Raw genomic sequence first — 15,979 nt, forward strand, 5'->3', positions numbered from 1 at the left:
TTGATTCGCTTTACAACATTAGTGCGGCCGAAGGTATGAATGTATAGACTTGTTACTTGGTGCGGAAGGTCATGGGAGCGTATCCTACGGGAAGATTGTATAAGTGTGACGTGTAGTCATTTGATTGATTGAAGAATTGAAACTAAGTATGAAGATTGTGGTAATATCACTAATTTGGGAATTTGTTCCTGGAGGGCGCTCGGTTCATTTGGTGGTGGACTGTGAAAATTTTTTCCGATTATGATGGTTGTTCTTGTGTCTTATGGAAAAAAAAGGGTTATTATGGACCCTTGAAAGGTTATTAGCCTACTACGGTGCGATCAGAATTGTCTTAAGGTCCATTAAAGGATTTATATATGAATATGGGCTCTGTATCAGGCCGGATGTATTCATTTCAGCATAGCGCTCCTTATGGAGGAGTATCCGAACGTTGGATGTTGTTTCATCGTCGGCTATTTTATGTAATATTATATTGTGCAGTGTGAGTTATGAAACGGCTTGATAAATTTCACATGTGCTGAGGTTCCACGTAGCGATGATGTTATGTGAGCAGGATGACCCTCGAGATTTAGATCATATATCGCACCTTAGTTGTGCTTGACTTTTGTAGCGTATGGCACTATCTGTTTCCCCAGGGATGGTATTATGCACTTAGCGTGCTTGTAGCCGATATTCAGGTATTTTGTAATAATGAGCATTCTAGTTCGGTAAGTATCTCCTTATATGAAATCTATGTGTGGATCGGGTGGCACGCCACCACAGGTATGTTGTTTGGATCGGGTTGCGCTCCGCAACAGTGTGATGTTGAGTACAGTCCCGTATATCTATTTTCGTGAGTTTTGTTTTCAATTTTCTGAGGAAGGTTCATAACACCTTTTCGGTTGTCTAATTAGTTATATGGGTTGAGTAGTCCTTTCCAGAGTTCGTTTTCCTTATGTATCACTTTCGAGTTTGTAGCTTGTTGGCACATTGTGGCATCACATGAGACTTTTGGCAGTGTCAGAAGTGGCTTATAGCCTGAGTAGCTTGTACTGGGGGAGACGAGACTTTTGGACCTGGGATCAGTGCGTTCAGATTTATATAAGGCATATTGAAGAGTGAATATTGTTATTCAGTCCAGAATGAGGTAATGGTTCTTGTCGGGGGGAGAGACTCCAGGAATTGTGATTCGGCAGGTGGTTATGAGTTTCTACACGTCCTTCTGGTGGTGGCAGTATTGCGAGAGTTGAAACGGGACTTATATGCTTCGTGTGGTGCGTTGTGGGCATCGGGTCATGGGATTTCGACTATCGTTGTCAGAGAATGTTATTATGGTCATGTGAGTTTCCCGGTACATGGTATGAATTCAGTAAAGGTATGCGGTAATGTATTGATGCATCGTGTAGTGATCGAAACGGTGTTCATATGTTGGAAGCAGACCTGGTAGAGAATTTCAGATGTTAGAATTTGGCTCTAAGGCTTATTTGATCAAATAGAAGGGAAAATCTTCAGATTGGCTCGAGCTAATGTGCTCAACTGAGTTGTGGTAGCACGGGTAGGTGCACGAGGTGTTAAACAATGAATTCGGACAACTCCAGAGCAGTTCTTAGCAAGTTCGAGGATGAACGTATGTTTAAGTGGGAGATAATGTAATGACCTAATCGGTTATTTTGAGCTCCAGCGCGTCATTCGGCGGTTTGAGGCCTTGTGTAGCTTCCCTTCAGGTATTATGACTTGTGCACGTGGTCAGAATTGAATTTCGGGAAGTTCTGAGTTGATTTGGAAAGAAAATTCTAATTTCAAAAGCCTTAAGTTGGAAGAATTGATTAAGGTTTGATTTTTGAGTAAACGACCTCAGAATTGGGATTGGAAGATTCCAAGAGGTTCGTATGATAAATTTGGACTTGGACGTATGTCCTGATCGGGTTTTGGATGTCCCGGAAGTGTTTCGGCACCTATTATGGAAGTTGGCATTTTTGAAGGATTTCGTAAATTTGGGTTGGAGTGCATTTCAATGCTATCGATGTCCGTTTGGGATTCTGAGTTTGGGAATAGCTCCGTATGGTGATTCTGGTATTGGAAGCACACCCGGAAGTGAAATTAGAGGTCCATAGGTCATTTCCGAGTCATTTGGCGAAAGTTAGAAATTTGAAGGTTTTTGGAGAGTTTGACCGATAGTAGACTTTTTGATATCGGGGTCGGATTCCGATTTTGGAAGTTAGAATAGGTCCGTAATGTCAATTGTGACTTGTGTGAAAAATTTGAGGGCAATCGGGGCGTGATTTAATAGGTTTCGACATCGAATGAGGAAGTTTGAAGTTCTAAAGTTCATAAAGCTTGAATTGGTGTGCGATTCTTGGTATCATCATTGTTTGATGTGATTTGAGGCCTCGACCAGGTCCGCATTATATTTTAGAACTGGTTGGTGTGATTGGACGGGGTTCCGGGGGCCTCGGGTGGATTTCGGATGGTTAAAGGATTAAAAAAAATGGAATTTTAGGAAGGGCTGAAGCAGTTGGGCTTTTGGTGTAATTGCACCTGCGAGAAGAGGGCCGCAGGTGCGAGTCTGCAGGTGTGAGTCCGTAGGTGCGGGAAAGGACTTACAGAAGCAATTTTGCTGGGGGAGGCGTAGACCGCAGATGCAGTGGAGATCCGCAGAAGCGGGACCGCAATTGCGCGCCTGGAGTCATAGAAGCGGAGGCGCAGAAGTGGATGGTGGCGGCAGATGCGGAGTTGAGGGGTCTGGTGGAAGACCGCAGAAGCGGTAGTTGGGCCGCACCTGCGGAACCACAGGAGCGATCAAGTGACCGCAGGTGCGGAAGTCGGGGCTGGCAGTGTCTTCTTTAAAACGAGGGTTTGGCACTATCTCATTTCATTTCGTCCATGGGAGCCGATTTTGGAGCACATTGGAGTGCCGTCTTCATCAATCATAATTGGGTAAGTGCTTTCCTCACAATTTTGGGTTAAATACATAAGTTTATATGGATTTAGACATGAAAAATTGTAGAAATTTAGAATTTTGAAGAAAAACCTAGAAATTGGTATTTTTGGAATTTGACCACGAATTTGGGTAAGGAATTGAGAACAAATTATATATTTGAGTTCGTAATGCTATTTGTAATGTTTATCTTCAGAAACAATTTTAGAATCCGGGCACGTGGGCCTGAGGGTGATTTTATCGACTTTCCGAGCCGAGTTGGGAATTGTTGTAAATTGAATTGTTGTGAGTATTAGAGTATATTTTTATGGGTTTGCACATTTATTGACTATTTAGAGCATTGGGCATCAGTTTGAATTGTTGGAAAGGCTTGGGAGCCGGCTATGGATCTTCGGAGCGAGATAAGTCTCCTTTCTAACCTTGTAAGAGGGAATTAACCCCATAGGTGAATTAAATCACTACATTCTTCTATTTGTGAGGGCTACGTACGCACGAGGTGACGAGAGTCCGTGCGTAGCTACTATTATGCTTAAGTCCGAGTAGTCTAGGACCCAAAAGCATGCTATACTTGCGATATTTGTAACCTTATGGTCAATTTAAATTGCTTAAATCATATCGAACTTGGTAAATGAATTTCAAAAAGGTTAAACATCATTTTCTTGACCGTTAAAAGAGGATTTGCCATTTCCTTGGACAATTGCTCCTTGATGAATTATTGACTGACTGTTTGAATATGTTTATCTTTTGAGGAACGGGTCGAACACCTCGGCAGATTAAATAGATGCATCTATGGTTCGCGCCATTCGACCCTCCGGTAGTGCACAACTTAATATTATGTTGGATCGGGCCGTACGACCTCGGCATGGTTTGCGCATGACATAATTGATTGTTTTGGAATTATTGATAATTGATATGGCCTCATTGGCCGGAGTTATAAATTGGTAAAAGATGAAAATAAATTTGGAAATCCCCTATTAAAAAAAATTATTTACCTACTTCATGTTACCGAGTTTACACCTGCCTTATAAAATTCATAATTCATAATATTATCGGTATATTATTGTTGATGCTCATGCACTTGTGACACCGGGTTTTGGGATGATTATGGGATATTTAGTATTGAAATTGGAAAATATTATTATTATTCTTAAAGTTTATTTGTTACTAGTTAAATTGAGGTAAATTTATGTTTTCAGAAACACTAAAATGAGAATTTAGTTAACTATTTAGTGTTGGCTTGCCTAACAGTGGTGTCCGGTGTCATCACGACCTTTAATGGATTTTGGTCGTGACAACTCTGATACTAACTTGTCATGACCCGAAATTCCCATCTTCGGGACTGTGATGGCGCCTAATATTTTACTTTCTAGGCAAGCCAACATTAGAGTAATTTTAACCATTTTTAACAATTCATATTTTTATTTAATAGAAAAGAAACCAAACAATTGGAATAGTGTCTGAATTAAAGTGAACAAACTAAAATATTAACGATGCCGAAATACCACTCCGGAACTGGAGTCACAAGTACACGAGCTTCTAGAATAATACAAATAAGGGTCTGAATAAAAATAAAGAAATCTGAAAGAAAGCACACAACTAAAATAAAGTGGAAGGGAACTTCAGAGTTGCGAACGTTGTACAGCTATACCTCAAGTCTCCTCTGATACCTGAATCCGAGCAAATCTACAGTACACCGCTGGGACCAACTCCGGTGTGAACAACTAATTTTTGACCACTCTTAAATTCTATACTATTTTAGGGTAAATATGTACTTTATGTCTAATCTTGATATTTTAAATATTTATCTCAATTTTAGTAGAGTTTATAAAAACTACAAAAATATTCACACTTTTAAAATACATATTTTTTTTTCTATTTGTAAAGAGAAAAAAACTACTTGGTTTCATATAATTAGAATTTAAATAAGTAAGTTATAGTATCTTTCTTAGTATAATTTAAACTACAATATAAATATTTAGTTTTCTTATGTATATAATATTTAAATTTAAAAGTAGCTGACTAATATTTTTAGCTATACATTTTACTTTCTCTTTTGTTCATTTAGAAAAAAAAAAAAGCAACTAACGAGAAGAACAAAAGTAAGGTACAAAAGAATCTTATCCTAACTAATCACCCATGATCTGCTCACCCCAATCCTCATTTCCCTAACCCCCCCACTTTGCACGTCTCTCCCCCACTTTGCACGTCTCACACACACTCAATTCCTTTTTTTCACTTTAAACCCCACGTTCCCCACTCAAAATTAGAGGAAGAAGATTAAAAAAAAAAAAACTATTAATATTCTTCTTTATATAGAAAAAGAGGGACAGAGCAAAGAAAATTTTTTTTTTTGGGGAGGAAAAAGAGAGAAAACTTTAAATGGGAGAAAAAGAGAGGAGGAGCATTAGAGACGATCGGATAGAAAAATCAGTAACTAAAAATAGCATTGTTCTTTTAGAGTGAAAATCACTTGGAGACAAATTATTCGGTGGACTTATTAGGTTCAGAGTCAAAAATCGAAGTATCCTTCGTGGTTTTAAATTCGCAGGTTAAACGCAGCAGATTGTAGATAGTTTCTTTGTTTGAAATCTTACAAAAGGTAACACTCAATCTCATTTGTTAGTTTAATATAATGTATGATATTAGTTTATTTAAATTCAATTATTCTTTTGCTTTCTTTTGTATTTTAAATAGCGTCGGTTTCTTCTTGTTATTTATATATGTACATGTATGTTTAAAATTAATCTGAAATGTGTTTCTAACTTTTACTAATCTGAAATTTGTTCCTAACTTTTAATCTTTAGTTCTAATCTATTCTTTTGCTACAATTCATGTGAAATTTTAAATCATAGATAGTTCATAAAATTGTTTAAAGCTTTTTGTCAACAAAAATACTTCTTTGGTTAAATTTTATTTAATGTGTGAGTTTATTACTTACTTTTGGTTTTGGTTATCAACGTTCTGGTGCAAATCCTTACAAATATGTTAGGTCCTTATTCTTTATTTGGGATTAAAACTTACTCTCTTTTAGTTATTTTTTTTCTCTTTCCTCGAACTAGTATTCTGCTAACTAGTATTCTGTATAAATGGGTTTAGTGATAAATTTGGTGTAAATTAGTTTACTTACTTTAAATTATTTTTATTTTTTAAAATTTGTTCATATAATATTATCATAGTACAGATTACATGGATTTGGTTAGAGTCCTATTAGTTAAGAACAATAAAGTTAATTTAAAGTTAGATTTTATTTTTAATTGAGTTTCAACGTAAACATTATTTCAATTCATTTATTTTTTTGTTAGGGTAGTTAAATAAATAACGTAACTCAAGTTCTGTCTAAACATATTTGAAGATTTAAGTTGAAATAGTCTAATAACACTTAAGTTTCAATTGATGTTAAGATTGTTAGTTTAGGTAGTTTTGAGTCTCTGTGTCAGTAAAATAATTTCATGAGTTCGGTTATATCACATGGTCAGTTTTCTTTTAATCATGTCTATATTTTAAAATTTAAAATCACAGTATTATATTTAATTAATATTTCTTTATTTTATAAACAATATAACTATCATTGTGTGTCTGGAATTTTGGTGAGAATGTATTACTATCATTTGATTTACATTCTGTTAGAATAATATATATAAATTGCCAAAGGGTTCATATTTAATTAGATAAAAAGTGATAAAACTGGGATCTTTAGTTCATTTATATAACTTTATTGTGTTATTAATCTTTGAGCATGTCATTTTATTTCATGTTAATTTGCTCTGTGTTGGAATCAATATAGCTCATTATTAAGTGGAACAATAAGGGGAATAAATCTGAGTTTAGAGTTAGCTAAAAAAGTGAGCCTAAATGTTACTTCGGGCTTATTCCATAAGTTAAACAGGTAGAAGCGCAAATAATTGTGAGGGAGCGAAATGAGCCATGAACTAATTCAAGATTCGTTCCAATAAGTAAAAATAAAATATAGAAATAAATATCTCAGATCTAAAAAGAAAAAATAAATAAATGAAATACTTTGAATATGCTAGTATGCTTTAGGCACGTGTTAATCAATTGAATCATCGTGATTATGTATACGTTCGCGTGACATAATTATGATTCCCAAAACTAATACCAAGGTATGCGTTCGCGCAACTTTGGGCGAAACAATCTTAAAAATAATAATGTGTTATTAATTGTGTATACGTACGCGTGACATGATTCTTGAAACACCAAACAAAATGAATACACGTACGCGTGATTCGTTTCAAGATAATTTCATAATTATGAATAATCAAGCAATTAAAAGCGGTAAAAAGGTAAATGTGCATAGGTTCTAAAATGAGTAATTAAATAATTTAATTAAGCCAGGTATGATTAAAGCGACCGTGCTAAAACTACGAAATTCGAGAGTGCCTCACACCTTCTCTCGGGTTAACAGAATTCCTTACCCGGTCTTCTGTGTTCGCGGACCGTAAAACGGATTCAAATTTCCTCGATTTGGGATTTAAAATAAACCGGTGACTTGGGACACCATAAATTATCCTAAGTGGCGACTCTGAATCTAATAAATAATCTCATTTCGATTAATGTCACTTAAATTGAAAAAACTCCTTTGGCACCATCCCCCGGAAAAAAGGAGGTGTGACAGCTCTGGCGACTCTGCTGGGGACAAGAAACCAGAACTTCTGGTTCGGGGTTCAGAATTCGAGCTTATAAGATGATTTATACTTGGCTTTATTGATTTGATGTTATTAATGTATTTTTGGGTCTAATGTGCTAATTGTCGCTTATTTACCGCTTTGATATTATTTGAACTTTATTAAATTATCTTCTTACGCCTCCCTTCTGAGTCTTCTGAATATATGGTGCACACGTGCGCGTGGCCCACTTTTCTGTTAGAAGTCATACCAATTAGAACGAGGTTGGGTCAGTAACTAGGCCGGGTAGACTTTCGTGCTCCCAGTACGTTACCCCCACCTCGGCTCGAGCTGTCCGCTTGGGTAAGCCAGGTCTAAAACACTCCCCTTAGGATTTAAACCTAGAATAACATAGCCTCATGCCGGATCCCTAGTAGGAACGTTTGTTTGCATCATGTGCATTTGACTTTGGGGACTCAACACAGGGGTTGGGTCCGTCTAGGACAGGTGTACCCGGGAATTACATGACCATCCTGATGCATCTTATGTGCTACTTGTGCATTATGTTTGATTTGGTTTGTGCATGTTGACCGGTTTCTAAAATAAAATAAAAATATAAAAATATTGAGGAAAAACCAGAAAGAAGAAAATATGAGGGAGAAAATTTACCCGATTTTCGAAAATCTCAGTATTTACCCCCCAAAAAAAAAGCCTGAATTTTTCAAAAAAAAAGTGTCATCCTATTCCTGAAATATCTACGAACTACGCGGGTCTGATTCTCACCGGATGTGAGATACGTAGGCAACCTTCATAGGGTTCGGCCCCATTTTTATAAAATAACTAAAAAAAAAGAAATGTGTCTAGTGTTTTTTTTTTAAATCAAAAAACAAATAAGCAGACCTAGCTTCGGTTAATCCCAAATCGTTCCTATTAGAATAGCCTTAGAACATCTTCAAAATTGTTGAAGGGCTGTTCTCGCAAGAACGGACGTGTCTGTCAATTGGGAATCACTTTTACCATAATGCCCTTCCCCGGCCCTAAAGCTATCCTTGAAAGTAAGAAGGGGCCATAGTTGCAAAAATAGCCACCCTTTCTTCGGTCACAATTGCAAAAATAGCCCCCATTTTCGTTGATTTTTCTTAAATTTGAGTTATTTACAAAAGATTGTTTGCAAAATGAGTGCATTGGTTCTGTCTCTTGAGACTAGTGTCAACCCTAACCTTAACCACCCACAGGTACAAAATGAGCACTGTCCAGAACACACCGTTCACAGTTGTAGACGAGGCTCCACTTCAGCTTCAGATGTGGTGGTATGATTTAGGAGAAGATGGTCAGAAATGGGTCACCAAGCACCTGGGAGCCCTCACAGATATTATGAAAATTAAATCACGGGACGATTTGATTGAGGCACTAGTGACTTTTTGGGACCCTGTTCACAATATTTTTCGCTTCTCTGATTTTGAGCTAACTCCCACTTTAGAAGAGATAGCTGGATATTCCGGGTTTGGCAGGGATTTGAGAAACCAGGAGCTCATATTCCCGAGGGCTCTTTCTGTACACCGATTCTTCGATCTTCTAAACATCAGTAAGAAAATTAGAAAGACCAACGTAGTCGAAGGGTGTTGTTCTTTCTACTTCCTGTACTCTAGGTTCGGGCAGCCAAATGGGTTTGAAATGCATGAAAAGGGCCTTAACAACAAGAAGAACAAAGACACATGGCATATACATCATCGCTTCGCCTTCATAATGGCATTTCTGGGAATTATGGTCTTCCCAAACAAGGAGCGGACAATTGATACCCGCATAGCCAGGGTTGTACAGGTCCTCACTACCAAAGAATATCACACTCTTGCCCCAATCATTCTATCAGACATTTATCGGGCGTTAACTTTGTGCAAGTCTGGGGCAAAATTCTTCGAAGGGTGCAATATTTTGTTACAAATGTGGTTGATTGAGCATCTCCGACATCACCCCAAGTTCATGAGCTATGGTCCGAGCAAGGACAATTTCATTGATAGTTACGAAGAAAGAGTAAAAGATTACAACTCTCCAGAAGGGGTGGAAGCCTGGATATCCCACCTAAGATCTTTAAATGCAAGTCAAATTGAGTGGACTTTGGGATGGCTCCCGCTAAGAGAGGTGATACACATGTCTGCCCTAAAAAGTCATTTGTTGTTGTTGGGTTTGAGAAGTGTCCAGCCGTATACGCCACACAGAGTTCTAAGACAGCTAGGAAGGTACCAAGTAGTACCTAAAGATGAAGATTTGAGTGTGCAAGTTATTGAGCTACACCCCGAAGCCCCACTCCCCGAAGCTTTAATCTAGCAAATTTGGAATGGTTGTCGCTACTTGTAAGATGATACTCAGGTGCCAGATCCTGCGAGAGGTGAGGTAGATCCGGGTTATGCTATATGGTTTGGGAAGAGGTCTCGCGTGGATGATGTGCCAGAGCCCAAAAGGCCCACAAAAAGACCGCATGTTCAAGCCTTTGATGATAAAATCCAAGAACGGTTGGCCTGGGGTGAACGGGAAAAGGGATACAAAACAACTATTCATGCCTTAGAAGAAAGGCTGAGAAACCTCAATTTTGAGAAAGACTTCCAAGAACAAGAAGCCGAAGGGGAAAAGAAGAGTCTGATCCACAAAAATGAAGCCCTTCGTGCTCAACTTCAACAGATGAAGAAAGCCTCTGAAGTGCCAGTGAGAAGTTGGAAAGACCAGAGAACCATTGCCAATCTGATGGAAAAGGTGCAAGATTATGATTCCCTCTTGGCAAAGACTGAAAAGGCGTTGGACAAAGCCAAGGAAAAGATCGTACAGCTAAATGAGAAGGCCGAATCAAGTAAGGATCGCCAAGTAACAAAATTTGAAGAAGAGAGGGCTCAATTCGAGAGAGAGAAGGCCCATTGGGTACGTTCAGAAGCTCAGCTCCATGCACAGTTGGAAGAAATAAGAAGGTACAATAGAGAATACCAGCATGCAGATTTTGATAGGGAGATGGCTCAGGCGAGACTCGAGCAGGCTAGACTTCGGGCTCAGTTGGAGTCAGCCTTAGATCGTGAGGGACACATAAGGGAGATAGCCACCACTCGCCAGCAGCTGTTACAAGATCGAGACCAGAATTTCCAGTACTTCAAAGAGCAAATCCATAATTTGGATGTTTATACCGCTCAAAGTTATGTGAACTGCCAAGCGATGGATTATGAGAAGTTTTTGGAGCATGCACCTACTTTTGCCCGTCATCTTGCAGCAGAGTTAGAAAGGATGTACCGTACATTAGGGGTTCAACCAGGGCAAGCCCCACCATAAGTAGATGTTCCAGTGTTTGAAAGCAAGAAGATTGGGGAGTTGAATTATAGTCGTAGTTGTTAGAACTTTTTTGATATAGTAGTTATGTTTTAGTTTGAGTCATTGTTGAACCTTTAAAATCGTTGTCTTTTAGTCTTGTCAGAGTTTAGTAAGTCATTTTCAATGTAATGTCCTTTCTATTATTGTATTATTTCGTTTTGTTAAAAAAAATCTACTATTATTGTTTTACCCTAAACTACGTAATGGTCTGATTCATGCGGCGTCATGATACGCAGGCAATCCTCATCGGATGCGATCATAACCATAATTAATCTAAAAAAAATGAAAAAAAAACCCGTTAAATTCAAGATGAAAATAAACCAATAAATCAATAAGCCGGGATGAAACATAAAGCTTTCCAAGATCATTTTAGAAATGAAAATGGCATTAGGTGCATAACATATAATGTGTGATTAATATCTATAAAATGCCTAACTCTAACATGTTTGTTGTTTGTCATTTTAAAAGATAAAGTAAAACAAAGGTGGTTGGTTTGTGGTTTAAACTGGTGACTCACTCTTACAACACGAGATCAAAAGGAAAAAGTAGAATGGCAAACAACAGTGAGAATGAGTCAGATAATGATGATGTCCATGGACAATTGGTTGAACAAGGTTCAGGACTGGTTGAAGAAGTAAGAGTGTTGAAGCAACAATTGGCAGAGATGTACCAAGCCTGGGTGAATGGACAAGCACCGCCCTCACTACCCATAGGGCCTTCGGATAATCTTCATAATGTGTCAGTCTCCACTCAAGTGCCTATCTCCATAACAAGTAACCCATTGTACCAACCTGGATTCAGTTCGAGCATTAACCTTCCCACTATCCCCAGTACCTCCATTCCACGTCCTCCAATCGCACCCCTCAGAAATGACCCACCTACTATACCCATTGTCCATACTTTCACTGTCCCTCAACCGGCTGTTGCTCAAAAGTCCAATAATGATCCACAACTGGATGCTCATGATGCCCAACATTACTCTCCAGAACTGACTTTAAAGGTTCCAGATTCATACAAGCATACTCCTCATAACGTGTTCCCAATTGAGATCGAAAATCCCGAAAAGAATATGGAACAAGAGGAAATGACTAGAAAAATGAAGAGCTTGGAACAAACCATGAGAAACATACAGGGCTTGGGCGGCCACAAGAGTGTTTCGTTTAACGATCTATGCATGTTTCCCCATGTTCATTTGACACCCGGCTTCAAGACCCCCAAGTTTGATAAGTATGATGGGCATGGTGATCCTGTTGCCCATTTGAAGAGGTATTGTAACCAATTAAGGGGAGCGGGAGGCAAAGAAGAATTGCTCATGGCTTATTTTGGGGAAAGTTTGATAGGAATTACTTCAGAGTGGTTCATAGATCAAGACATCTCTCACTGGCACGTTTGGAATGACATGGCTCAAGATTTTGTCCAACAGTTTCAGTACAACATTGATATAGTGCCAGACCGCTCCTCTCTCGTCAACATAAAGAAGAAACCAACAGAAAGCTTCAGAGAATATGCAATTAAGTGGAGAGAGCAGGCTGCTAGGTTCAAACCACCAATGAAAGAGGCAGAAATGATTGACTATTTTCTCCAAGCTCAGGATCCTGATTACCTCCATTACATGTTGGCCGCCATCGGTAAACCTTTTGCTGAGGCGATTAAGATTGGTGAAATATTTGAGAATGGCATGAAGTCAGGAAAAATTGTGAGTCAGGCAGCCCTTAAGGCGACCACACAAGCAATTCAAAGCGGGTCAGGCAGTTTCGGAAATCGAAAAAAGAAGGAGGAAGGATCTATGATGGCATCTGGGTTCGGGGGAGTTCAAAGAGGAATAGCTCCTTCTTACGTGCAATTCCAACAAGGACAATCCAATTCTCCTCAACATTATTATCCGCCTCAAGGTCCCCAATACTCAGTTCCCCTGCAACAATACACAGTGTTTAATGCTCAGGCTTATGCTAGGCCTCCCAATCACCAAAATGGCGGGCACCAATTCCACAAGGCTCCCGTCAACTCCGGCTGAATTTTCAGGCACCATATAATCCTCGTCCCCGACAAGAATATGTGAGAGAACAGGAGCCAAAGATAGAGTTCACCCCAATTGGAGAATCGTATACAAGCCTATTTCGAAAGTTGATGTAGTTGAAGTTGATTGGACCTATTATGCCGCGTTATGTGAATCCAAATTCAAAAGGTTTTGACTCAAATGCAAGATGTGAGTATCACTCTAACACCCAAGGGCATAGTGCTGAAAATTGTTGGACATTAAAGAAAGCCATTGAAAATTTGATTGAAGCAAAGGCAATTGTGGTAACAAACAATGAGGATACTCCTAATATCACAAACAATCCGCTCCCAACTCATGATAATACACATTTTATTGGGATGATTTGTGATGATCGGGATTATAAGCAGTCTGGCAAGACAGAGATGGTTGTTAGAACCATAGGGCCAGAACCAAAAGTGACAGTGAGCCTGCCGCAATTGGCACCATTGATGGTGAAAGGTGCGAATTCTAGTTTGAACTTGGCATGTTCTGAAAAAACGATTCTCTATGTTCCTGGAAGCACAAAAAAGGTTGAGGTTCAATTGGGTGGGCCAAAACTTTACATCCCCGGGGGCATTCAAAAGATCATTCCGAATAATGGTTTGAGGAATATAACAGAGCCAGTCGTGATCCGACCTGTTGCCCAACTCCTAGTGACAAACACAAAAGCTATTCCCTGGAATTATAATAAGACTGTCATGACATACAAAGGAAAAGAGATAGTTGAAGAAACAAGTGAAATGGGGGGCTTGACCCGCTCTGGAAGGTGTTATTCACCAGAGGAATTGAGAAAAGCTAAGCAAGCCAGGGAAAGTCATTTGCCAGTTAAAGAACCCGTTGCAGAAAAAGAAGCGGAGGAATTCCTTAAGAAGATGAAATTGCAAGACTACTCAATCATTGACCAACTAAGAAAAACTCCTGCTCAGATATCTTTGTTATCTCTGCTTTTGCATTCAGAAGAGCATCGTCGTGTGTTGATCAAAACTTTGAACGAGGCATATGTCTCAGAAAAGACAACGGTGAATCAGCTAGAAAAAATGGCTGAAAGATTCTTTGAAGTAAATAGAATTACTTTCAGCGATGATGATTTGCCTGAGGAAGGGGCTGGCCACAATAGAGCTTTGCATCTTATGGTCAAATGTGAAGGGCACTACGTAAAAGGAGTCATGATTGACGGAGGCTCAAGTGTAGATGTGTGTCCTCTTTCTACTCTACAACAGCTGAACATCGACAATAACAGAATTCGAACCAGTAATGTCAGCATCAGAGCTTTTGATGGTTCAAAAAGAGACACTATTGGGGAAATCGAACTCACCATGACAATCGGCCCGGTTGATTTTAACATTGTCTTTCAAGTGTTAGATATGGAAACTTCCTATAATTTTCTTTTGGGAAGGCCGTGGATCCATATGGCCAGAGCTGTACCATCCACCCTACATCAAATGGTCAAATTCGAGTGTGACGGGCAAGAAATTATTGTTCATGGGGAGGACGACTCATCTGTCTATAAAGACCCGTCCATTCCATATATCGACGCCAAGGAAGGATGTGAATCTATCATATATCAAGCATTTGAGGTGATTGAGGTGGACCAAGTGGAAGAAGGAAAATCAATTTTGCATCCCCGTCTTTCAGCCACATCTATGATGGTAGCTTCGCTGATGTTGAGGAACGGCTATGAACCAGGAAAAGGATTGGGATCCTCTCTACAGGGAATTGTGAACCCCATTGCTCCATTTTCGAAGAAAAATACCTTTGGCTTGGGCTTTAAACCAACATCAGCTGACATAGACAGAGCCAAGGCCCGCAAAAAGAATGGTTGGAATCTGTCCAAACCAATCCCTCACATTGCCTACTCTTTTGTCAAGCCACAATTTGAAGAAGTCCAAAATCCTTCTACTCAGGATGACATTGACGGAGTTTGCCAGGGTCTCAAGGAGATGTTTTATGAGATCAATATGGTTCAAGTTGGGGAGGGCCCTAGCCGGGCAAGTGTTCAACTGATTGGTCCAGATACCTCGCTCAGCAACTGGGAAGCAATTCCTCTTCCCATCAGAAAGGAGTCTTGGTAGCCTGTTTTGTTATTTTTTCTGTATTTGGATTATTTTAAGGGTTGTAATCCAGATATTTTAGTTTAATTGCTTTGCTGTGATGTTAACCCTTCTATCCTTTCAAATTCAATGAAATGAAGTTCCATTTTCGTAGTAAAATTCTATCTTTTTATTTTCCTAATTTTTGTTAATTTCTTATCATTTTCAGTTTCGATAGTGCTGGCTTTAAAAACATGACATGCACGCGGAATTCATGCCCAGATCTTAAAAAGCTGTCTAATCTCGAAATAATGAATCAAGAAGTTGAGTATGACGAAGATGAGGCTTTTAGAGAAATAAAAAGGGAATTGGATCAATTTGAGAATAAGCCTAAGCCTAACTTAAATGAAACTGAGGCAATTAACCTGGGAAGTCCTGAAGAAATCAGAGAAACAAAAATAAGCATTCATACTGAACAAAAGACGAGAGATGCCATAATTCAAGTTTTGTTCAAGTATAGAGATGTATTTGCTTGGTCGTATGATGACATGCCGGGTTTGAGTGCCGATCTAGTGGTCCATAAGCTTCCCACAAAAACAAAGGAAGTTTAAGACAGACATGAGTGATAAGATTAAAGAAGAAATCACGAAGCAACTAAGTGCAAATGTGATCAGGGTCGTCCGATACACTACATGGTTAGCAAATGTTGTGCCAGTGCCAAAGAAGGATGGGAAAATCAGAGTTTGTGTTGACTATAGGGATTTAAACAAAGCAAGTCCAAAGGACAACTTTCCCTTACCCAACATTCATATCCTTGTTGACAATTGCACTAAACATGAGATCCAATCTTTTGTGGATTGTTATGCCGGATATCACCAAATTCTGATGGATGAAGAAGATGGAAAAAAGACCGCCTTCACAACTCCATGGGGAACTTATTATTATAGGGTTATGCCATTCGGTTTGAAGAATGCAGGGGCAACTTACATGAGAGCCATGACTACCATGTTCCATGACATGATGC

General features: G+C 39.0%; 1 pseudogene; it reads left to right on the forward strand.

Annotated features, from left to right (window-relative positions):
- The first annotated feature begins 8,781 nt into the window (after positions 1 to 8,781).
- Positions 8,782 to 10,848, forward strand: LOC142169061 (uncharacterized; annotated as a pseudogene).
- The last annotated feature ends 5,131 nt before the right edge of the window (positions 10,849 to 15,979 follow it).

This window comes from Nicotiana tabacum, chromosome 14 (assembly GCF_000715075.1).
Source record: "Nicotiana tabacum cultivar K326 chromosome 14, ASM71507v2, whole genome shotgun sequence".
Lineage (NCBI taxonomy): Eukaryota > Viridiplantae > Streptophyta > Magnoliopsida > Solanales > Solanaceae > Nicotiana > Nicotiana tabacum.